At 35.8% G+C, this 24,254-nt stretch overlaps 1 protein-coding gene and 2 pseudogenes across 4 annotated transcripts in view; 1 reads left to right on the top strand and 2 right to left on the bottom strand.

The window, feature by feature from the left end:
• Nucleotides 1-24,254, bottom strand: part of Faf1 (Fas associated factor 1) — a 481,980-nt gene that overhangs the window by 439,018 nt on the left and 18,708 nt on the right. The window lies entirely within an intron of this gene.
• LOC101723353 (ribosome biogenesis protein NSA2 homolog pseudogene) lies at nucleotides 6,903-7,667 on the top strand (annotated as a pseudogene).
• LOC147827301 (autophagy protein 5 pseudogene) lies at nucleotides 7,465-24,245 on the bottom strand (annotated as a pseudogene). Its single transcript, XR_015452610.1, has one exon. The product of XR_015452610.1 is annotated as an autophagy protein 5 pseudogene (transcript).

Here is a 24,254-nt window from a genome sequence, read left to right as displayed (position 1 = left end):
TTCAACTCAAAACTTGTACCTTATGTCAAAATTAACTCTAGGTAATAGGCCTAAAGTAAAAACCTAAAACTACAAAACTTCTAGATCTATGCTGTCTGATTCATTAGTTATTAGACACATTAGCAAATAAATCCTTGAAATATGGTTCAATTGAGTTAAAATGTGCTGTAAGTGTAAATTACACAACAGGTAGAACTTAGTACAAAAACTAAATAGTGTTGATAGATTGGCTTAAATATTATTTATAGTAGTATGTTAATCACATATAATTATTTGCTTAATATATTAGCATATTAATTACATTCACATCTTTATACTTTAGCATGGATACTAAAAATTTTAAAGTTACATGTGACTCTCATTACATTTCTATTGCTGTTCTAGAAAAAAATAGGATATTTATGACCTGATTAAATAAACATTCTTAAGATAAAATAGCAGTAAAACCATAATTGTCCTTTGACAGATACTAAAGAAAATGAAAAGGCAAATAATAGATTGGGAGAAAATAACTATAAAATCTATCTAATTGAAGATTTGGAATCAGAATATAAGAATTCAGAAAACTCAAGTTTTAAAAATTAAAAACAGAGATTAACAGAAATATAACCAAAGAAGATATATACATGATGAATAAGGATATTTTAAAATGTCCAACATCATTATTCACTAGGGAAATACAAAGTAAACAATGAGATATATTACTTCTACATACTAAAGTGGCTAAAAGACTGACAATATCAAAAGATTTTGAGTATGAAGAGCTGGAACTCTCCTACGTTGCTGCATAGGACACAAAATCATGTAGCCACTTGGAAAAAAACCATTTGGCAGTTTTTTAGAAAAGTATGGCCCAATTATCCACTCCTAGGTATTTACTGAAAAGAATGAAAACTTAAATTCCCCTAAAAGCTATATATGAATGTTTATAGCAGCTTTATTCATAACCACTGGGGGAAAAAACCTAAATGTCTTCCAATTATATATTCATGAAATAATAAACTACAGTAATAAAAATGAACAAATATTGATACCACAAAATAATGTATATAAATCTGGAATTTTACATATGACTCCATTAGAAGACACTCTGAAAAAGGCCAAGTTATAAGAACTGAAAACCTATCAAGGATTGCCAGGAGTTTCAGATGTGAACAGGGATTGATGACAAAGGGACAGCAAAGAGAATTTTAAGGTTAATGGAACATTTTTGATCCTGGGCACTGTAACAGTAACAATCACACAAAAAACATTTTAAAAGGCCATCTTCATTTTCAGCTAAATGAAATCAGAGGGATAATCCAAAAGCTCCCTCACGCTTATAGAAATTACAAAAACACTGGGTGAAGTGAAATGAAAAACTACCAGTACAAAGAGGGCCCAATAGCAACAAAAATAATGAGTCGGGAAAAAATACACTTCTTCAGGGATGTCAGCAAAAATGTGGACTAAGCTGTTTGTCCCTCAACATAAATACTGAAATCTCAAACAAAAACTCAATCAACTGACCTCCAGGTGAATAAACTGAGCAAACACTGAAAGGCTGAGCCAAGAAGACCACAAATTCAAGTCCTGCCAGGACATTTTTTTTGAGAGGGGTACCAGAGATCGAACTCAGGTCCTTGGGAGGTAGGCAGCAGAACCACTGAGCTAAATCCCTGGCCCCTGCCAGGACAATTTAGTGTGACCCTGACTTGAAATAAAAAAGGACCAGAACATAGCTCAGTGGGAGAGTGCCCCTAGGCATGATCCCCAGTACAACATTAAGGGGAGGGAAGGGGAGAGGAGAAACCAGTAAACTATATAAGTACTAGAGAATATTTACGGCTTTTGCCCCACCCCAAACTCAGCTACAGTCTTGAAAACAGTAGCCCACATTCTCACTGTTGCTCCCTTCAAACCTGGTTACAAATGAAGCTGAGTAGCCAGGCATGGTGGTGCAAACTTGTAATCCCAGCATTCAGGAGGCTGGGGCAGGATTGCTATGAGTTTGGGGCCAGCCTAAGCTACATAGTGAGTTCAAGGCCAGCCTTAACTACACAGTGAGACCGTCTCAAAAAAAAAAAAGAAGCTGAGTAGTTGGTTCTCTAATTCTGTTTGTCTGTTTGACCTATCTAAGGCTGCTGAAGAACTGACTTTGGGTACTTTCCTATGTTTGACCTAACTGGAAACTTTTCAGGGCAAAAAAATGGCTACCCAGGGGCTGAGGATTTAGCTCAGTGGTTCCGCCACCTGCCTCGAAAGGGCAAGGTCACGAGTTGATCCCTGGTACCAAAAACAAAACAAAACAAAAAAATGGCTACCCAGCAGGCATTTCTCAAAAACATTCTAAAGAAAATGCAAGACCTCTACCACCCAAAGAAAACCTGTGGAAACCTCTGACTCTTAAGTTCACCTCAAGGAAGAAGTGAAGGCTACAGTATAGCTGTAACACCCTGGCTATGGTTGATAAGAGTGCCTCAACACAGAGACAACACACAAAGACTAGAAGTTTTTCTTTCTGCTCTCTTTTTTTTACTTTTTTACTCCCCCCTCCCCCAAGAATCCACTAAGCTAAATCCCCAGCCCATTTTTGTTTTCTTTTGTTTTTACTCTAGGTGTTGAAGAATCTCTCTCTCTCCCTCTCTCTCTCTCTCTCTCTCTAAAAAACACTAGCAGACCACAACTATATGAAAAGACTTCAAAGACTGTTATGGACTAAATATTTGTGTGTCCTCCAAAATTCTTATGCTGAAGCTCTAAACCCCAAAGGCAGTGTTTGAAGATAGGGCTTTTGAAAGGTAATTCTGGTTAGAAGAGGTCATGAGGGTGGGGAGCTCTCTAGAGGATTAATGCTCTTAGGAAGTCACATCAAAGAGCCAGTCTGTCCGTCTGTCTCGCTCTCTCTCTGCCTCTCTCCCTGTCTCTTTTTTCCCTCTCCCTCCCTCTCTCCCTGCCATCACCACCACCAAGAGTGAGAACATAGCAAGAAGGCAGCCAAATCAAGTCAGAAAGAGAGCCCTCAACAGAAAGTGATCATGCTAGCACCCTGATCTCAGGACCTCTGGGAATTAGAACTATAAGAAAATAAATGAGCCAGGTGTGGTAGTGCAGGCCTGTAATCCCAGCACTCAGTAAGGAGGCTGAGGCAGGATCACCGAAAGTTTCAGGCCAGCCTGGGCTACAGTGAGTTCAAGACCAGCCTGAACTACAAGGTGAGACCCTGTCTCAATACATGCATACATGGACTATAGTTTAAGCCACCCATTCTAAGTACCAGAAACCAAACATGACAAAGAAAACAATATTGCAAAAACAGTTTTAAAAGGTAATTAAACAAATAGCTACAACTCACAGAAAACAAAGAAACTACCAGGAGGAAGAATCTGATTTCCAGAGTTATCATATCATACAATTAATATAGTTCACCTCTCATAAAAAATGTAATGTAAGCAGAGAAACAACAAAGCATGGCCATTCAAGGAGGAAATTAATAGAAACTTATCCCTAAGTAAAGACAGATATCAAACTCAGTAAACAAAGTCCATCAGTTATTATTTTAAATATGCTCAAAGGGCTTAAAAAAAAAAAAAAGGAAAAAAGCAAAAAGAACCTAGAAAGTGTGTCAAATAGAGACTGTTAGAAGGGGAAGTAAAAATGATTAAGATGTAATGTATACATGTACCAATTCCCTAAGATGAATGTAATTAGTATATACCTTAAATAAATACTAATTTAAAATTTTAATAGAAAATGCCAATAGAGAGAAATTATTTCAAACAGGATCAAATGGAAATTCTGGAGATGAAAATTACAATAACAGAAATGAAAAATTAACTAGAGAATCTGGGCAGACAAAGGAAAGAATCACAGAATTTAAAGATATTCAATTAAAATTATCAGCTATGATAAGCTGAAAGCAAAATGAAGAAACATGAGTAAAGCCTAAAAGATATGTACGCCACTCAAGCACAATGACATACACACAATAGGAGTACCAGCAAAGAGGAAAGAAAAAAATGGACAAAAAGACTATTTAAAGAACTAATGGCCAAAAACTTCCCAGAGTTAATAAAAAGTAAATAATCTACATATTCAAGAAATTCAAGCCAGGAATAGTGTTGTGTACTTATAGTCCCAGCACTGGGGAAGCTGAGATGCGAGGATCATTTGAGTCCAGGAATTTGAGACCAGCCTAGCAACATGATGAGAACCTGTCTTTAAAAAGAAAGAAGAGCTAGGTGTAGTGGTGCACATCTGTAATCCCAGCACTCAGAAGGCTGAGGCAGAAGGATTGCTGTGAGTTCAAGACCAGCCTGGGCTACATAGTGAGTTCAAGGCCAGCATGAATTACAGAGTGAGACCCTGTCACAAAAAAAAAAAAAAAGGAGGAGGAGGAAGAAACTCTGGATTCAATTCCTAACACACACACACAAAACCCCACAAATAAAACCAGAAGAGGTAAGCTCAACAGGTCTCAGGAAAGAGAAACACAAAGACATCTGCACTAAAACACATTACAATAAAAGTGCCAAAGGCTGAGTTTTCTTGTTTTGTTCGTTCTCAGTACTGGAGATGGAACCTAGAGCCTCATGCAAGGTAAGCACACTTTCTACCATCAAGCTACGTGACCAATTCCCAGAGTATATTGGAAGCAGCAAGAAAGACAAGATTAATGTACAGTCATATAGTACATAATGACATTTTGATCAATAACAGAATGCATATACAATGGTGCTCTCATAAGAGTAAAAACGAGCTGAAAAATTACCACCTAGTGACACCATAGCCATTGCAGCTCAAGACATTCCCATGCATTTGTGGTGATGCTGGTGTAAACAAGTTTACTATGCCACCAGTCATAGAAAAATACATATACCACAAGTGATAATGAATACTTCATAATAGTTGATCACAATAATAAATGATTTAAGTAATACTAGTTTATATATCTCTATTATACCATACTATAAAACAGCATACTGCCAAGTGGGATGGTACACATCTATAATGCCTACACTCCGGGAGACTGAGGCAGTAGAATCACAAGTTTGAGTTCAGCCCGGGCAACTTAGCAACTGAGTGAGACCAGGTCTCAAAATAAAAAATTTAAAAAAGGGCTGGGAATATAGCTCAGTGTTAAGGCTCTCAGTTCAATCCTTGGTACAAAAAAAAAACAAAGTACAGTATACCATGTTGTACTGGTAGCAGCCTCTTATGTATAGTATTTACTGTCTTTTGACTATATCAAGAGGCCACATCAAGTGACTGACCTATATCACTTAGATCCATATTAAGTACACTATAATGTTCACAGAATGACATGTTCCATGTTCACTTAACAATGCATTTCTCAAAATGGATACTAGTTAAGAAACACATGGCTATATAAGATATTCTTAGAAAATTAACAGCCAATTTATCAAAAACTACACAGTCCAGAAGGCACTGAGATGACATGTTTAAATTGCTGAAAGAAAAAAGAAAACATGAAGCAAAGAACTGTCTATCAAAAGTGAGAAAAACTGACATTCCCACATTAAACAAAAGCTTTAGGAGATTGTGACTACTAGACCTGCCCTGAAAGAAATGCTAAAAGGAGTCTACTGGAGAAAATGACACTAAATAATAACTTGAAATAAAGAACAATGTTAAAGGTAACTACAGATGGCCCCTGACTTAAAGATACAGTTTTATGATTTTCTTATGATTTTTACAATTATACACTTCATGAATTTTTTAACTTTTATAATGGTGCAAATTCGATACAAATTCAGTAGATACCATACTTTGTTTTTGTTTTGTTTTGTTTTGTTTTTTGGTACCGGGGATCGAAACTTGGGTCCTTGCGCTTGCGAGGCAGGCGGCAAAACCACTGAGCTAAATCCCCAGCCCCAGATACCATACTTTGAATGTTGATCATTTCCTGAGCAAGCAATATATGGCACAATATTCTCTGGTGGTGCAGCAGCGGTAAGTAATAGCTCCCAGTCAACTACATCATTGCAAGGGTGAACAACCAATGCTGTTTCTGAAGTGTACTGTGTTGCTAGGCTATGATGTTTGGTAAATAAAGTGTATTAAATGCATTTTTGGTTTACAATATTTTCAAATTATGAGTTGTGATGCAATGACAGTTTAGGTAGGACAGCAAAACTAGCGTGAATTTATGTATTTCACAGATAATCGTTCTTACAATAGATTGTAGCAGCCTCAGGATATGACTTTTTTTCCTTTAGTTATTAAATTGAGGACTTTCATCTCTACACTTACAAGAACCACTTTGCAACTTCTCTTTGGCATAACTGAATTGCCAACATCACTGTTCTTGTGCTTTGGGACCTTTATAAAGTAATGGTTACTAAAGACAATCACTGACACTGTGACAGTCTGAGAACCAAGACAGCTACTAAGTGACTAATGGGCAAGTTGCATACACTGCGAGGATATACTGAACAAAGGAATAAATCACTAGGTAGGATAGTGTAACATTTCATCACACTGTTAAGAAAAACATACAACTTAAAATTTATGAGTTGCTTATTTCTGGAGTTTTTCACTTAATATTGTCAGAATGCTGTCAAGTCTGGGCAACTGAAACTTCAAAAAGTGACGCTTCAGATGGGGAGGGGGGCGCATGTGTACCTATTTCCCAAAGCTTTGACAATATTAGTACTAACTTTTGCTAGTTTCACTGCTTGTTTCTGATATACTAAATGTGTTTAACTAACAATTATTTAAATATATATCAAAATGCTTACTCATTTCACAATAGAAATATACACTCATCTTGAAATATCCCAAAATGGAACTCTTTCCTGTTTCCAGCTGTGCGAAGTCAGCTCCTGAATGCGAGAGACACCAAAGTTGAAACTTTTCCTCCCGTGCCTGAGGCTGCCCCCAGTGGCTCTGCAGCTGTCACCATGCCACAAAATGAATATACTGAATTACACCGTAAATGTTATGGGTCTCGTTTGGATTACCATAAGAAAAAGAGAAAAAAGGAAAGTCGAGAGGCTCATGAATGTTCAAAGAAGGCCAAAAAAATGATAGGCCTGAAGGCTAAGCTCTACCATGAAAACGCCATGCCAAGAAAATATAAATGAAGAAGACTATCAAGACGCATGAAAAAAGAAACACCAAACAAAAGAATGATGAAAAGACTCCTCAGGGAGCAGTACCTGCCTATCTGCTGGACAGAGAGGGTCAGTCTCGGGCAAAAGTATTTTCCAACATGATTAAACAACGAAAAGAAAAGGCGGGAAAATGGGAAGTCCTTCTGCCCAAAGTTCCTGCGCAGGGAGAGACAGAAGTATTGAAAGTTATTTGAATTGGAAAGAAAAAGGAAGAAATGGAAGAAGATGGTTACTAAAGTCTGCTTTGTTGGAGATGGCTTTACAAGAAAACCACCAAAATACGAAAGGTTCATTAGGCCAATGGGCTTACATTTCAAGAAGGCCCATGTAACACATCCTGAACTGAAAGCCACCAATACTTGGTGTGAAAAAAATCCTTCATCACCACTATATACAACTTTGGATGTTATTACCAAAGGTACAGTGATTGAAGTGAACATGAGTGAGTTGGGTCTTGTGACACAAGGAGACAAAGTTATTTGGGTTAAATATGCCCAGGTAACCAGCAATCCTGGGAATGATGGATGCATCAATGCAGTCTTACTCATTTGACAGATGTTTCATACAATAACTTCTTACACTTATTGAAGACTACAGACTAATCAGGAAAACCACCATTACTGTGAATACTACCACAACTTTCGTAACAGCAGTCATCAAGAGAATTATTTATTAAACTGTAAGAACATTGAAATGGCCCAGTTTTACAAATTGGTCTTTTACTTGGGGTCTGCTAAGAGCTTAGTGAGATTGAACCACTGAAAAAGTAAACATCAGTCTTTGCATTAAAAAAAAAAGAAATGTCCCAAAATGTAGTATATAGATACAATGAAATACAATAAGCCATAAAAAGGAATAAAACTGATACATATTACAACACAGATAAGCACTGAAAAGACTGTACTAAATGAAATTAGCCATGCACAAAAAAACAAAATATTGTATGGCTCCATTCATATGCAATATCCAGAAACAGGCGAATTCAAAGTTAGAAAATATAGTGGAGACCATCAGATCTTAGGTGGAAAGGAAGACGGGAGTTAACAGGTATACGGTTTCTGTTTTTGATTATGGAAAAATTCTAGAAATGAATAGTGGTAATAATTGACACTGTGGTATACAAAATGCAACTACACTGACTTAAATTGGTCAAATGGTAAACTATAGGTCAATTTTAAAAAGAAAAAGAATATGAATTTACTTATGAACTCTATTTTATTCCCTTAATCTATATTTGTAATCTCATACCAATAAGAATACTATAGCTTTATTCTAAATCTTGAAGAGATAATATAAATCCATCAACTTTATTCTTTTTTGAAATCATTTTGGTCAAGTTAGGTCATTTGCATGTAAGTTTAGGATCAGTTTGTCAATATCTACCAAAAGAGACAGTTGGGATTGTAATCTGGACTATAGACTATAATTACTTGCAGAGAGTGAAGCTTCAGATAAGGGAGCACTACTGTATTGGGCCCTCCAACACTTAAACATATGTCCATTTAAGGCTTCTTTATTTTCTCAGAAATATCTTGTACATATTTTGTTTCTTTTTCAAATGATATCATGATACTTTCTGTTCTTGAAACTGCTGCCATATGAAATAAAACTCATTTTTGTGTTAACTTTGTATACAGATTTGTTAGCTTAAGTAGCTTTTCTATAGATTCCTTATTATTTTAATTTCAGAGAACTACTGTCATATGTAAATAAACCCCCTTTTCTTTTTCAATTTAAAAACTGAAATCTTCATTTATTTTCCTTACAATATTAAACTGGATAAAACTTTCAGTTCAATGTCGAATAAAAGTGGTGAGAGCAGATATGCTGCCTTTGGAGAAAAGTATTCACAACCTATATTAGAAGCAGTATAGTTTTTCAGAGGTACTTTTCATCAAGTTGAGGTTCCCCACTATTCCTAGATTACTGAGGGTTTTTTGGGGGGTTTTTGGTACCGGGGATCGAACTCAGGTCCTTGCGCTTGCGCAGCAGGTGGCAAAACCACTGAGCTAAATCCCCGGCCCCGATCACCGAGTTTTTAACTGTGAGTTGAGGTTGTATTTTACCAAGTACCTTTCTTCATTTACTGAGGTAATCACATAAATTTTTACCTTTAATTTAAATTCTAATTGACTTTAAAATGACAAATCAAGGGCCGGGGATTTAGCTCAGTGGTTCCAGTGGCTGCCTTGCAAGCGCAAGGTCCCGAGTTCGATCGCCAGTACCAAAAAACAAACAAACTAACTAAAATGACAAATCAACCTTATATTTTGCAGAAAGACCCCATTTGGTCATGACATATTACCTTCCTTATATATATATCCCTGTATTCAATTTGCTAATACTTTAGGATCTTAGTGTATATGTTCATGAGGAATTTTGGTCTACAGTTTTTCTTTCTTTAAATGTCTTTGGTTGGGGGGTGGGGTACTAAGCTAACACTGTCCTCAGAGAAGAAAAATGGATGCAACCCCTCCTCTATTTTCTAAAAGAATCTATAGAATCACTATTATTTCTTCCTTGAAATGTTTGATAAAATTTACCAGTGAAGTAATCTGGTTGTAAAGTTTTTTCAAAGGATTTTATAATTATGGTATGTGTGGTATGTAATGTCTGAGATTGACCTCAACTTTAATAGGAGCTACTTTCATGTCTTGAGTTGTAATGCTGTCCTTACAATTCTTGCATTTGTCTGGACTGAAATTTTAGGGATTTCATTGGTTCTGGACTAGGTTTTATTTGTATGAATTCAGTCTTAACCTTCTTGTAGTGCTTTGAAATTCTAATTTTCTAAGGATGATGATGATGTCCCCATTCCCTTTTTGGGGGGAACTCCTTGGACCCTGTCCAGTAACAATTCCAAGAATTTCATTAGCAGCTAATTCCCTGTATTAAATCCTATCCTGCTTAAAATAACTAGACACTTTATTTAACTATTTTTGTTTTTACCAAATTGTGACTGATACAGAATGATCATCTTCAAATAACCTCAACTGAGCAATAACAGGAAACAAAAAACAAAAACAGGAAAACAAATAAAAGCAAATAACAAACAAATAATAATATAATAAATAATAAAATAAAAAACAAATAACAGGAAACAAAAAACAAAACAGGATAAAAGTAGCCTCAAAATAATAATACCTGGGAAAAATCACTGCTGACAAAACAAGAATGGCAAATTTATACTACGAAGAGATTTTAAATGGAAGGTCAAGTTAATTCATTACTATATGTACACACACACACACACACAAAAGAAAATGTATATACTAAGCTAATGCACTGATTTTGAAAAGCAGCTAGAGATCTATAATCAGAAAACATTAATGTCTACCAGATTTAGTAACTAAAAAAAAAAAAAAAAAAAATCACTGCTAGTTCTACCTGGAGCCCTTTATTTACCTTGCTTGGACAAAATTGAAATGCTTTCCTAAGTATCTAAAATAACACTGGACCACCTAACAATTGTATGGCACAATAAGAACATCAAAAGTAAAAATGTCAATGGGGATTTAGCTCAGTGGCGCTACCTCTTGCCTTCAATCCCAGGTACCAAAAAAAAATTTTAATGTCAAACACACTGAAATAAAAATTTATGTATCCAAGTCAACTCTTTAAAAAAAATCTTATTTACAAAATCCAGAAGTATCACACTCAGGTTACTTGCTAATTTGCCAACCAGTCATTACCTAAACCAAATGACTAAACTAAGGATCACAAATAGTAAAACAAAGTCAGTCTGTAAGCTTCTTCGTGTGATAAAAGATGAACTTCATACTATCACTTAGGAGATCATATGCCAAAAATGTTCATCCTAAGTCCAGACCTAAAGGAGGTATAGTGACAAGTCAAATGATACCATAAAAAAAAATAAATAAACTGAGTAAATTTAAAATGCATTCTGTAAGGCTTACCCTCTTCCCCTCCATAAAAGGTAGACGGACTCTTCCATACTAAGAGACTAGCCATACAACTATCAAATAACTGCAATTGCATACCTGTTAAAGGGAAAATCTGTAAGAATAAATCTTGCTTTAATTTTAGTGATGCCTAGATTTTACAAGATATAATGGAATTATTAATTTCCTGAGATGTAAGGAAATTGGCCCCATTCTTTTTTTTCTTTTTTGGGGTACCAGGAATTGAATTCAAGGCCTCATGCTTGCCAGCCAGGTGCTGCACCACTGAGCTACATTCCTGGGCCCCCATTCTTGACTTTGCACAATGACGTATTCAACATGTGACTGTGTACTGACTTCTCATAATTTTATATTCCAAGTTTCCCCCAAAATTAAGATCTAATCAGAAAATAATCAGCCTTGAAAACTAGAGATTAAAACTGCCAGCCCAAATCACCTTGCCTTCCCTGCCATTACAGAGTAGCCACTGAACAAGAGAACAGTGGAGCTATAACCTTCTTACACGATATTGGCCATCACTATGGGAATGATCAACACTTATTTTCTGGTTAGGTCTTATTTTCCAGGAAACACAGTTGCTACAGCATCCATTCTGAATATAAGTTTAACTTTCTCACAACATAAGCAAGGCAGAACTTCCATTTCTACACAACATCCAAATGACACAATAGAAGACAAAATGGACTATGGTACTGAACCAAATTCTTCAACTTTTCACATATCCATACTATGCACTCTACACTTCCTCTTACTAAAGTGTATTTTCCAGTGACACTGGGCTTGAATATATGACTTGATCCTGTCCATGTGGAACATGACAAGGAATGGCATTATGACAATTCTGGGCCTAGGCCTTCAGAAGTACCATGAGTTTATGCTTGCACTCTTAAAACTAAAACTGTCAATGCATCCTAAAATCTTTTCTTTGAGTTATTTGTGATCCCATCAGATATCAAAATAAATATACATGAACATACATCTGAGTATTTCCCATCTAGGAACCAAGGCCAAACAGATCTGCAACTTCTAATGTAATCACTCAAACAAACAGGCTAGATCAGCCACATTATAGCAAATGCCTGTATGAGAATAAATAATTGTGGTTTTCAGTCATGTAATTATAGGGTTGCTAAACAGCAACAGCATTAGTTTTAAGTCGAATACTATATCTGAGATTGGCATTTTAAAAATATGTAGGAGAAGTATAAAAGAAATGACCTGATATGAATATCTACAAATACAGATATACAGATATAAGATAGTAGATATATGCATATACATACACACATACATACATATGCACACACTGAGTAAAGTACCACATAATAATGCTTTAGTTAACAATGGACCATACACACTGTGGAAATCAGTATGGAGATTCTTCAAAGAACTAGGACTGGAAGTCCCATTTGACCCAGCTATTCCCCTGCTGGGGATCTTCCCCAAAGTACTAAAAGAATCATACCACAGTGACATATGTGCACCCATGTTCATAGTACCACAGTTTGTAATAGCTGAAACTTGGAAACAGCCCAAAAGACCATCAATTGGAGACTGGATCAAGAAAATGTGGTTTTTTTATAAAATGGAGTACTACTCAGCCATCAAAAATGAGAAATTAAGAGACATTTATTGCTAAATGGATGCACATTGAGGGGATACTCTTAAGTGAAATAAACAGGACATACATGTGTATTTACCAAACAGTTTCTCTAGTGTGAGAAACAAAGTGTAAATAAGGACTAAAAAGTATAATAGATAATGTGAAATAGGAAGAAAAGGGGAGGAGGAAGTTGGAAGGGTAGGGGAAAGGAAAGAAGGGAATGGAATTAATATGAGAAAATGAAAAAATGGAAACAAAGTCTTAAAGGGGTTGAAGGGAGGGCAGGGGAAGGGGGGAAAAATAAGAACCAAGAGAGTATGTAAAGGTGCATATCTCCAATGATGCATGTCATTATATTGTACACCTAAAATGTACCAATAAAAGGATATAAAAAAAAAAAAAACAATGGACCATACCTATGCTGGCCGTAAGTTTTGTGTAAGTACTCTCTATGATGTTTATACCACAATCAAATTATCTACTATTGCCTTTCTCAGAATCCACTCCCATCATTAAATTACACATGATTGCATAGATGCACATACATACATGAGCTTGTTCTATATTCTAGAATGAAGAGACCTCCAGAATATGTATTTTAATGAAAATAATGCTATGCATAACATGCCACCATCTAATTATGATTCCTAAAAACATGAAAATATATACAAATTTACTTCTTTTTGCAATGAGAAAACAAAAAAAAACAATTTTTATAACGTTTCCTATAGAAGGGAGGGAAATCAACATTCCCCAGAAATGGGGAACATGGAACATACTATATACATACTAAAAAAAACTAAAGATGTTTCATTGGCTTCTGATTTACTCTGTTTTTGATTAGAAGTCTTCTGTCTGATCTGGTTAATCTGTATATATTAGATCTCTTCCTTATGGCCACTTTTGTTTTTTTCTGGTACCTGGGATCGAAATCAGGACCTTGCGCTTGCAAGGCAGGTGCAGTGCCACTGAGCTAAATCCCCAGCCCCCCTTAGGGCCACTTTTAAGCAATTTGATTATGTGCTTTGTAGTTTACTTCATATTTCCAGTATTTGGAATTGACTTCTTTCATGCGTTGGTTTATGGTTTTCCTCAAATTTGGAAAATTTTGACCATTATTTCTTCAAGTATTCCCTTTCTTCTCTCCCCTCTCAACCCTTCCTTTTAGGAACATCAAAACTGTATTTTTGTTTGTTTGTTTTTTATGTTGCTGAAGGCATCCCATAAATCACTGCTCCTCTTTTGGGTTCTTTCCCTCACTTTTTTCTCTTTTTGCTTTCTTTGTATCACTTCTGCTTTTATGTTTTCAAGTCACTAATTTTTTCCTCTGCAATGCCTAATCTGCTCTTAATCTCACTGACTGTATTTGTTCAACTTAGACATTATGCTGTTCATCTGAAAATATTTGATTTAGACCTTTTTCATATATTCTACACCTTTTCTTAACACATTCGTGCTTTCTTCTACCCTTATTTTTTCTTTTTTTCCTTGCAATACCAGGGATCAAACCCAGGGCCTCATGCAGGCTAAGCACACACACTACCACTGAGCTACATCCTCAACTCTTTCTTCTATGTTCTTGGACATATAAGATATAATTAATATCTTTTGATGGCCTTCTCAATTAATATGATTTCTAGGTCTTTTTATTGATTGAGTTCATATCCTTTCTAGGTCTTTTTATTGATTCAGTTTTCTTAGAATCATAGGTAATGTTTTGATTCTTGAATGCTTGGTAATTTCTGATTGAGTCCAAACACTGTAACGTCTTTCATTTTTTGATGTTGGATATTTCTTTACATATTCTTGAACCTTATTCTTTGGTGCTTGGAACTGCTTTTTTGAGGCTTCTAAGTCTAACAAAAGACAATACCAAAGAAGTCATTAGTAGTAGGGGCATTTTCCCATACTTCTGAGGTATTATCTTCTGAATGCAAGGTATGATTGAAAAATAACATATGCCTTTAAGGCCTTAATATGCCTTAAAAAGACCTATTACCATTAAATTTCCTCAAAATACTCTTCCTCACTTCAAACACATTTATCCTATTATCCTTGCCACATTCTGAAGCAAGTCTGGGTTCCTCTTCAGTGTTTTTAGCTCACTGTTTTGACTGCCAAGATATCCTGAATGTTTACCTTTGACTTAATTTTGACTTTGTGGAAGAGCCAGAAGTCTCACTGTAGCAGATGCAGCAAATAAGGTAGATAAGGTGCCTGCCTTTCACTGAATGGCACTCAGCTGCAAAATTTACCGTATTTTTTACATACAAAAGGGGACTTCCAAACTGCTTCAGAAAGTGACAAGAACTACAGGATAAGTGTGTCCAAAGTGAGTGGGAGTACTCTGAGGGACATTAATGGCAGCAGTGTTTTTATTGTAATAAATTTTTATTTAAATATTCACTATATATTTTGATTACACCTTATACTATGGGATGCCCGCATTTATTTAGGAAGCTCCATTTAATATGAAGGATTTCATTCACCTCTCAGGAACAAGAAATATTCTATTTTTTGAGAGTTATTGCGATGTTTTACTCCATAAAAACTTTCCATTTGCTTTTTAAATTTTTTTTATTCTTTTTGAATACTTCTAACATTTGTCAAAGAATTTTAGCCATCTGAAAAATTCCTGGAAAAATAAATTCAATGGCAAATAAGCTGGGAAATTCTATACCAAGTAAGTATTCATCTCTTAGAAGAAACTTATAGTGTTTTTTAGCATAGGAAAGCCCCTAAGAAATCCCAGAATTCTTCCACTTTTTCAAACTGGAGTTTTTTCTTCCTCTTTTGTTTTTTTTGAGGGGGGGGGGCAGTACTGGGGACTGAACCCAGAGTCCTGCCCATGCTAAGCAAGCTTTCTACTACTGAGCTACATTCCCAACCCTCAACCTGGAGTTTTCTAAACCGAATTAAAATAAGGATATAATTTCCCATAAAATATACTGTATCTCACAACTTTGGGAAACTCTGATAATTTCTTTTTCATTTTTACTGCTTTCAAATTTGTTTCTATAAATTAATGACATTTTCAGCAATCTCAAAAGGTTTTTTTGTTTTCTTTGTAATTCTCTATTAGAAAACAGAATTATGATGGAATATGGATAAATGGATGGATGAATGGAAGAAATTTTGAATGTGATACAGCTGAAAGAACACACCTTTTAGAATCAGACAAGTCTGAATTTACAAACTGATAACTTAAAGCAAATTACTTCACCTCTTTAGGTATTATTATAGTGAGAAAAATAATACCTTCCTTTTAAGAAAATTAAATGATATTCAGCAGCAAACTCAAAGCAAATATCCAGTGAGTACCCTTTTCATTTTCCCCTTTATCTGTTTTGTTAAATATGTTTCTAGTATAACTTATCAGTCTTCCTAAATATCATTATGCACTAGAATATGATATCCTCAAAAATGACTAATTTATTTATATACTATTGTTTCATTTTGTAAATTCTTTTCCATTATTTAGAAGTTTTATTACAAATCTCTCATTGTTCATTATCAAAGTTACAAGACAGCATTAATATCAATAGACTGAAAATACTGGAAATTTTCATTAAGGAAAGATGGGTTTACTGAAACTTGATCTTTTTTTATATTATTGATTTCATTGGTACATTTTAGATATACAATATAATTACATTCATCATTGGGAATTTGCACCTTTACATACTCTATCTTGGTTCTTACTTTTTCCCCCATTTCCCTGCCTTTCTTTCAACCCCTCCATGCCTCCCTATTTACAAAGACTTTGTTTCCATTTTATTCATTTTCTCATATTATGAAACTTGATCATTTACAAAAAATTACTTCAAGTTATTGATAACAGAATTTCTCTTTTACTTTCTTATGTCTAATTCTCTTGAAAATTAAAACAATGTTTCCACTCCCTTGAGCTAAAATTCAACCATGGTCACCTTAGGAAATACCCGTTTATTTGTTAATCAGAAATACAAGCTAAGGGCTGGAGACTTAGCTCAGTGGTTTTGCCACCTGCTGCGCAAGTGCAAGGACCCGAGTTCGATCCCCAGTACCCAAAAAGAGAAAAGAAATACAAACTGAGTGGCACGTATTTCCATTATTTCCATTTTCTTCTTAGGCCAAAGCTTTCAGCTTCAAAATATTTTGCAAATAAACAGACGATTTGCAGTGGTTCTGTTGAGCTTTCCAGTCGTAGTTGAGCTTTAATGACTGCAGTGGAGAAAACCAGTGGTGATACATAGTAAGACCAACCTAACTGTCTTATCTGACATGGAATCTCTTTCCTGCATAGCTTCCAGCAGCAAAATGTCTCTGGTCAGGTTGAAGCAAAGGTCAATATGCTCTGATAAATCATGTTTCAAAGTGATTCCATCCAGGCCAAGAGTTGGCCCTTCAATCTGTTGGCTGGGAGATGATACTAATATAAAGAAAATTATATGGGTAGCTCAGATGTTCAGGCAGCCACTGAAATGTTTCCAACATTGGCTCAATTTCATGAATCATTACTTGATTCTTTTTTCCCCAATCTTCAGGAGCAATTGCAGAAGGACAAGTTTCTCTGAGGAGATCTCCTACTGTATGCAGCTGTCCATCTGCAGTCACAGGACAAAACAGCTTCTGAAAGAAAGGTCACTCAGTCGTTGTCTGATATATTCTAAAAGGGATGTGACAAAATCCATTTTCTTCTGAAAGATACTCCATAAGTTTCCAGTTAATAGCCTAATACTGGTCAAATCTGTCGTTCTGTAGTCCTATCCAAAGCTGCTTGTGATCTTTTTTCTGCATTTCACTGATTAATTGGCTTTTATGCTTTAAAGCATCAGCTTCTTTTCATACAAGAAATAAAATGAGCTTCCACTGCATCCTTAGATGGACAGTATAGAAGGCCTCTTTCTAAAAAACTCTTAAAATGTACTGTGATGTTCCACAGAAGAGCTGAACATGTAAGATCAAATAGCAAACCAATTGGATAATGCCATTTCAGTGGTGGTGTGCCTTCATATTCAAACTATATCTCACTAATGTGTTCTTGTCTCATAACCTTCTGAAAGTGCATTTTCACTTTGTCAGTTACCAACATCAAATAACTTTTGACAAAGGGAATAGTATGATTCTGTTTCCCTTTCAGTTATCTCATCCTGATGCAGAGTGAAGCTAGTTGGAATTCGTCCAAATCACACATCTCAAGGCACATCTTTGCCATCCATCATTCTTCCAGTGGTTAAAGCAGTATATAGGCTAAAATTTTCTTCAATCAAAGTCAAACCTACCCAAAACGTGAGCTCCCCCTCAGGCTTCCAGCACAGGTGAAGACACCAGGGTTGGGGCTCTGCTGCCTGATACACACTGTCCTGTAGAGGCGCAAGAAGAGGAGTCCAGAGAGCGCACACAGTCGCAGAAAGCACTGGTGTGGAAGTCAGAGCCTAGCCCTGTTGTACTTCCACCCTTTGGTACCCGGCAAACACAATCAGCAATGTGTCACAACCCTGGAAGCCTTGGTAAGTTCCATTTGTGAGGGTTCTATGTTCCTTGACTTAAGATGAGTTTATAGCCTGAAAACCTCACTGTAAATAAATAAATCGAAAAGGCATTTAATATACCTCACCTACAGAATGTCATCGCTTAGCAGCCTTGGTAGACTGTAGAGTTATCAGCTGTTTACCCTCAAAATCACACAGCTTGCTGCTGCTGCACAGTATCACAACACTATCTTACTACATATTACTAGCCTGGAAAAAGACCAAAATTCAAACTTCAAAGTAGGACACATTGTTTCACACAGCAGAAAAGTTGAAAAATCATTAAGTCAAAAAATCCTAAGTCAGGAACTGTATATGTGCGTAACATAAAGATACATTTACAGTGTATCTATAACTACATGAATTAAAATCATTTCCCCTATGTACTATTACACTTTAAAGACTTGATCTTAGGGCCGGGGATTTAGCTCAGTGGTTCCAGCACAAGCACAAGGTCCCGAGTTCGATCCTCAGTACCAAAAAAATAAAAAAATAAAAATAAAGACTTGATCTTGCTATGACATAATGAATAGTTTAAAACATTTTTTAAAAAATAGATAAAAAGATAATGGAAGTAGAGTATATTGTATGTTTCTCTACTTTCGTTTTTCATTAATAACCTCTCCATGATCATAATTTCAATCTGTGTTCTTCTAATGCAGTTACTTACTTACAAGATACACCCCCAAAACCCCTAAGTCCCCAAAAGCTAATCTCATGCAGGAAAACCTAGTCAAAGAACTCAAAAAGGAAAAGGTCAAAATGTTGGAAGAGAAAAAAGAATATATGCAAATGCATAAGATGTTTAACAAGCTAAAAGAGCATTTAATTAAACAGATAAAGGATTTTAGTAATATTCAATAAGCTTAAAGAAAAGCAATAAACTGAGTTAAGCAAGACAATGTAAGACATGAACAACTACTTCAGTAAAGAAACAAAGTATGAAAGGAAAGCAAGCAGAAATAGATGATACAAAAACTCAATGGAAAATGGGTAGCAGACTCAACTAATGTGAGGACAGAGTACCAGAAATAGAAGAAAAGGTAGATGCAGTAGATCATAAAACTCCATGGCACCCTAAAAATGACAAGATATCATACAAGCTGGATCCAATAGCTAGATGGCTCAAAAAAACAAAACAAAACAAATTACAGGAATACAGGAAAAATTAGACATAAAACATTTATTCAATGAATAAATAACAGAAAAGTTTCCAAAGAATTCAATATTCAAGTACAACAGGTATATACAACCCCAAATAGCCATGCCCAGAAAAAAACTTCTCCATAACTTATAATTATTCTAGAAATTCAACAAAAAGAATTCTAAAAGTGACCAGAGAAAAATAGCAAGTAACCTATAAAGGAAGCCAATTAGCGAAACTACAGATGTCTCAGCACAAACCTTAAAGGCCAAGAGAGCTTGGAGTAGTCTTTCAAGCATTAAAAGAAAACAACTCTCAACCCAGACTTTTATATGCTGCAAAACTGCCTTCAAAATTGACAGAGAAGTAAAGACTCTCCACCACAAAGTAATCCTAAAGAAATCCATGTCCACTAAAGCAGCATTACAGAAAATACTTAAAGAAACCCTAGACAGAGACAAAGGAGCCTACTAGCACCAAAGAGCCCAAAGTACAGTATAGATTTAAGTGGGAAAATAGTTTAAAGGGAAAAAAAATAAAAGGAATCAGTACTGGAAAAGTAATGCAATAACAGGATTCAATAAACACCTTACAATAATAATTCACAATGTCAATGGTCTCAACTCACCTATCAAAAGACATGGGCCGGGCCGGGGATTTAGCTCAGTGGTTTCGCCGCCTGCTGCGCAACCGCAAGGACCCGAGTTCAATCCCCGGTACCAAAAAAAAAAAAAAAGACATGGACTGACAGATTAGATCAAAAAACAAAATGCAGGGCCCAGGATTTAGCTCAGTGGTTCCAGTGCCTGCCTTGCAAGCACAAGGTCCCGAGTTTGATCCCCGGTACAAAAAAAAAAAAATGCAACCATATTGCATATTGCCTACAGGAGAAACACCTCATCCAAAAGGAAATACATAGACTAAAAGCAAAAGGATAGAAAACAATACTTTATTCAACCGGAGCCCAAAAACAAGCAGCGTTAGCTATCTCATTTTCAGACATAGCAGACTTCAAGTCAAAAGTGGTCAGAAGAGACAATACCACAAAACTGTAGACCCCAGAAGATAACCACAAGCTTGAAATCACATAGAAATCTTATTTTTTTCTTTGCATTTTGTTTTTTTCACTAGTGTGAACATTGTTTTTAGTTGTTTTGTTTTGTTCTTACTTTTGTTTTTTCCTTCTCTCTTTCCCTATCTTCTTCACTAGTTTACAAAGGATGGGTAATCTTCCTTTGTCCTTCAGCCTTAATTTTAATCTTTCTCTTCTTTTGCTTCTCTATTATTTTCTTCTTATCTCTTTTAAATTTTCTCCCCTGAGAGTAAAATTGCTCTACTGAGGGGATATTTACAGTACATAATTTTCTGATTTGTTTCTAGACTTTGTTATATAACTGTAAAACCTTGTACCTATGGTTAAAGGTGGCAGATTAACAAGTTTCCTCAGTCTGTCATTTTCTAAATTGTGTTTGATGCTATTGTTATTACTGACTTTAGCCAAAGTGACATAGTTGTTGTGATCAGTTGCTCTTCTTATATGCCAATACTGAGATTGTCTAGGGGTCATAAACAATACCATAGTCCAGTACCAAAGAACTGGATGCTAGACTAAAGAGGCAGCAACTTCTCATCCATAATAAATTGAAGAGGCAGAATCTTGGGACAGATGCAAAAGCCAAAAGCCAGGCACACCTTGAAGACATCTCTGAAAAGTTGTTATTTCCTAAAGAAGCCTCCATACTAGTAACAGAGCTACTGACCATAAGCAATTTACAAGCGTCAACACAGAAAACAAATTTTTAGAAACAGAAAATGAGAGGACACGGAAGGAAGATGCAGACCTTTGCCCACAAGGACACTGAGGTGGAAGAAACCAAAAGCAACCCAACTGAACTTTCTTAAACAGGTAGTAGCAGTAGTAACAAGGCAGATGAACGAGTCTCTAGGAAAAACAATCAGAAATAATTGCATAGATAACTAAAGAGATAATGACCATAATGAAGGACATAGTTACTGAATCTAGAGTAGACAGAGGGCAAAAAAATAAAGGAGCTTAGGAAAGTGATGGAAACCATGAATACCCAACCTAGGAAAGAAATAAAATCCATGAAACAGATTCAAATGGATAGCCAGGAGATTAAAACTTCTATTGAAAGTATACCCAGCTTAATCAATGTGAAAATAGAATATCAATCAGATCTAGAGGACAGGGTTGCTCTTAGCACTTGTCAAATGGAAGACTTAAAAATACCACAGATTCATGAAGTCAATCCAACAGCTGCTGGATGATACAAAGAAGAATAACTTACGATTAATCAGAATCAATGTAAGATCAGATGGTAGCACAAAGGACATTTAAAAACCAGTTCACAGAAGTAATACCACAGAACTTCCCAAGCATGGAAGAATTTGAGATAAAGATAAACGAGGCATACAGAACTCCAATTACTCATGGTCAGAAAAAAACTACACCAAGGCACACAATACTCAAGATTCCAAAAATTCAACACAAGAAGAGAATATTAAAAGCTGTTAGAGAAAAAAAAAAATCGCCTATAAAATCACAGCAGACTTAAGTCAAGGAGAGCTTGGAGTGAAGTATTTCAAACCCTAAAAGAAAACCTCCAACCCAGATTGATGTACCCTGCAAAATTATCTTTCAACGTTGATGGAAAAATAAGATATTTCCATAATAAAGAACACCTGAAGAAATTCATGACCACTAAACCAGCACTTTAAACAGTTCTGATGAATATTCTACAAAAAGACAATGAAGACAACAATTTCATGAATCCCAATGGAACGAATCCACTAGACAAGGCAAGCAATTAAACAGGAGAGAAAGGGAACCAACAACAGGAAAACAATATGAGAAGGATTAAGTCAATACTTATCAGTTACAACCATCAATATAAATGGTCTCAACTCACCAATCAAAAAAATTAGATTGCAGAATGGATCAAGAAACACGATCCAACAATATGCTGCATACAAGAAATACATTTAACTCAAAGACAAATTCACAGACTGAAAGTCAAAGGATGGAAAACAGTGCTCTCTGCTACAGGAACCCAGAAAAAAGAGACCTTCCAAGAAGAGTTAAGAGCATCATGGGCCAAGGATTTAGCTCAGTGGCACTGTGCCTGCCTCCCAAGCTCAAGGTCCTGAGTTCATTCCCTGGTACCAAAACAAACAAAAAAAAAGGGCATCATACCACAGCAACATATGCACACCCATGTTTATAACAGCACAAAGCTCAGATGCCCATCAATAGATAAATGGATAAAGACAATGTCTTTTTTATATACAATGGAATACCACAGTCATTAAAAAGGATAAACTTGAGACATTTTTAGGTAAATGGATGCACCATGAAAACATAACTTTGAGTGAAATAAATTGGACACATGTGTTTAAACACCATATTGTTTCTCTGTGTGAGAAACTGAAAGTGGAAATAAGGACTGAAATGTATAATGGATGTTGGGAAATGGGAAGAAAGTGTTCAAATGGGAAGGGTAACAAGGGAGGATGGAGGGAGAAAGGAAAGGAGGGACAAGAAAAAGAGTAAAAATAGAAGGTTTTGATGGGCATTTTGGGCTGTTTCCAAAATTTAGCTATTACACATTGTGCTGCTATAAACATGGGTGTACATATATCGCTGTGGTATGAGGCTTTTAATTCTTTTTAATTCCCTAAGAAGGGGAATAGCTGGGTCAAATGGAACCTCTAGTTTTGGTTTTATGAGGAATCGCCACACTGATTTCCACAGTGGTTGCACCAGTCTTTACTCCCATCAACACTGGAGAAGGATTTCTTTTTCCCAACAGCCCCTCCAACATTTGTTATTGGTTGATTTCTTAATAGCCATTCTTTCTGGAGATGGAATCTCAGTGTTGTTTTAATTTGCATTTCTCGATGACCAGTGATGCTGAACATTTTTTTCATATATTTACTTGATGTTTATACTTTTTCATCTGAGAAGTGTCTACTCATTTCAGATGCCCATTTTTGGATTAGGTCTTTAAATTTAGGGTTTGGTTTTTTTTTAGTTCTTTACATATTCTAGATATTAGTCCTTTGTCTGAGGAACAACTGGCAAAAATTTTTCCCATTCTGTGGGTTGTCTCTTCACTCTGTTGGTTTCTTTTGCTGTGCAAAAGCATTTTAGTAACATGAGATCCCAGTTGTTCATTCTCTCTGATATTTCTTTCTTGCCACTTTCTGAAGCAGATCTGGAAGTTCTCCTTCACAAGTATGTTTACAAGGTGTGATCAAAAAGTCAGTGAATGTTGCTCCTGAGTGCCATTCAGCGGAAAAGCAAGCTTGTAAAAACATTACAGTAGGGGGGCCAGGGATTTAGCTCAGTGGTTCCGGCGCCTGCCTCACAAGCGCAAGGTTCCAAGTTCGATGCCCGGTACCAAAAAAAAACAAAACATTATAGTGTGTCTTCATCCATCTTCTAACAACTTACAAGACTTCTAGAACTACTTCAGAAAGTGACAAGAACAATAGGGTAAGCATGTTTGATGTGAGGGGGAGTATTCTGAGAAGGATTAATGGCAATGCATCTTTTATAAAATGAATTTTTAAAATGTGAACACTCATTGCATTTTTCAATATGCTTAAAATGATAAAACAATAAATGTTATTTTATCACAATAAAAAGCCTACTATATAGTTTTAATGCATGTAAATTTTTAAAACCAGTAAAACTAATGCTGACAGATGTTAGAAATCAAAATACTGGAAGCTGGACACAAGGGCATACACCTATAGTCCCAGCTACTGAGGAAGCTAAGGCACAAGAACACCTAAAGAAGTTTAGGCTCAGGTGGGGCAACATAGAAAGATTCCATCTCTAAAAATAAAAGAAATAAAAAAGTTAAATTACTAGATTATTCTGAATCATCTGAGGATATTGACTAGAAGGAAAGGCTTCTGGATTTTACTTAC

The sequence above is a fragment of the Heterocephalus glaber genome, unplaced genomic scaffold, assembly GCF_053883595.1.
Source record: "Heterocephalus glaber isolate CG9 unplaced genomic scaffold, H.glaber_assembly_v1.0 deba00001451, whole genome shotgun sequence".
In the NCBI taxonomy this organism is placed as follows: domain Eukaryota; kingdom Metazoa; phylum Chordata; class Mammalia; order Rodentia; family Bathyergidae; genus Heterocephalus; species Heterocephalus glaber.
Note: the sequence above shows the minus strand (reverse complement) of the source record. Positions and strands in the feature narration are given on the sequence as shown.